The sequence below is a fragment of the Austrofundulus limnaeus genome, unplaced genomic scaffold, assembly GCF_001266775.1.
Source record: "Austrofundulus limnaeus strain Quisiro unplaced genomic scaffold, Austrofundulus_limnaeus-1.0 Scaffold215, whole genome shotgun sequence".
Taxonomy (NCBI): domain Eukaryota; kingdom Metazoa; phylum Chordata; class Actinopteri; order Cyprinodontiformes; family Rivulidae; genus Austrofundulus; species Austrofundulus limnaeus.
The window spans coordinates 556,011-557,836 of NW_013952617.1; the positions used below are offsets into that span (position 1 = coordinate 556,011).

Sequence of the window (1,826 nt, forward strand, 5' to 3'; positions counted from 1 at the left end):
GACCATGGAGATATAAACAGCTTTTTATAAGGTAAAAATAATAAAACAAGGTCTTTGTCTGCAATGATTAGACATGTTTTTTATTATTGTCATTAGTGATTATCTCAATTTCGGATAAAAGACTTGACAAAATCCTACACTGTGCCTTTAAAGTTTATTCACTTAAAAACAACACAAATTCAACATACAACAAAAACACAAATTACAAATTAAATTAAATGAAAGGTAGCAGAAGAAGAAAAAATCTTATAATCTCTGTCCTTTTTTTTTACAAACAAACAAATTCAAAGAAAATATTCTTCAGATCTTCATTTTAATAAAAAGGTGCAACATCACCAAAACAAACAGGCTCAAGTCAATACAATTTATTGCACATAAATACAAATTCAAAGAAAATATTCTTCAGATTTTCATTTTAATAAAAAGGTGCAACATCACCAAAACAAACAGGCTCAAGTCAATACAATTTATTGCACATAAATACTAAATGAAATGAAGATTTTGTAAGTTTTAAATAAAGAATTTGCACCCTCTGTTAGAGCTCAGTATATGATGGAGAAGAGTCTTAGCTACCACCACGTCAAATTTAAGCTCAATATCTGTAAAACTGAATGTGTTATGGTCTGTTTTGTTTTGGATAAGTTTGATTAGCTGTGGYRGCCGTTTTGAATTGGGTTGACTCTAAAAGTTAGTCAGTTGCAGATGCACGTCCAGTGATTACTTTCTATGAGTTTCAATATAGTCAGTCTTGTAGTCCATGAGATYTTTCAATTCTAGACAGCAATTTTTACATTTTAAACTTCTTATTTTCAGACAAACACACACACACACTGGTTGGGTTCTTGGTTTTATGACTTGTGCTTTTCTGTTATAGCGTTACAGTTATCACATTTCTTTGAGTTTGACAACAGCTTTGTGCTCTCAGTTTACCCAGGCCAGCAGTTTCTAGGTTTTTGTATTTTCCTTTGTTCCTTCAGCTCCCTCACACAGTAACATTTCTCACCCCTGCTCCTCAGCTGCTCATTAACCCAGCTGTTTATCATTATGGTATCACTCCTCCCTGTATTCATACTTCTCTGTTGCAGTTTGAATCCCAGCATAAAAAGATGGTCTTAGCACGAAGCTCGGCTTCAGGAGTCACAGGGAAGTTCAGCTGAAACGTTGGAGGGTCGAGGTCTTCACAAGACTTGGAAAGCAGTTGAAACGATGAAAAAGGTTGGTGTGTTTACCAGTGTTTCCTTGCTTGTGCTTGACACATCTAGTGTGTGTGTGTGTGTTTATCACTCGAGCCACTGCTTCTGCATTATTTGAAAAAAACTTAATGGTGATATTTAAAAATTGTTGTAGGAAGTAATATTATCACTGCATGTGTGACTGACTGCAGCAGAATGCGTTCAAGGCTATAGCAGAATGTATGTGATGCTTTCTGTTTAGGGACAGAAAGTGCAGGAGTAGCTTCAGGTTGGTCCTGTTTTGGTCTTTTACCTCCRATAAAATGTTTTGAGCAGCCGTTCAGTCCATGGTTGAGTCTAATCAAACTTGACTCAACTCAGTGCCCGTATCCAGCTGTTAGTTAGCATCTTAGTTTGGAAAAAATGACAAAAATATACTCCTTCCATGTGGGGATGATGGCTGTATCYTGTRTCACYGTTACAAGTTTGTAGTAGGGCSGCCACGATTAATCGATTAATCGACGACTAATCAATTATTAAAATAATCGATGACTAATTTAATAATCGATTAATCGTTTTCTCTTTTTTGTTCTTTACTTTGTTTTTTTCTCCAAACTGCTTTGACACCTTCCACTGCCACATCTGCCTTTCTGT

General features: G+C 35.5%; 1 protein-coding gene across 1 annotated transcript in view; it reads right to left on the reverse strand.

Moving 5' to 3' along the window:
• fam20cb (FAM20C golgi associated secretory pathway kinase b) overlaps positions 1–1,826 on the reverse strand; it is a gene marked incomplete at its 5' end in the record, with an annotated part of 111,590 nt that overhangs the window by 58,486 nt on the left and 51,278 nt on the right.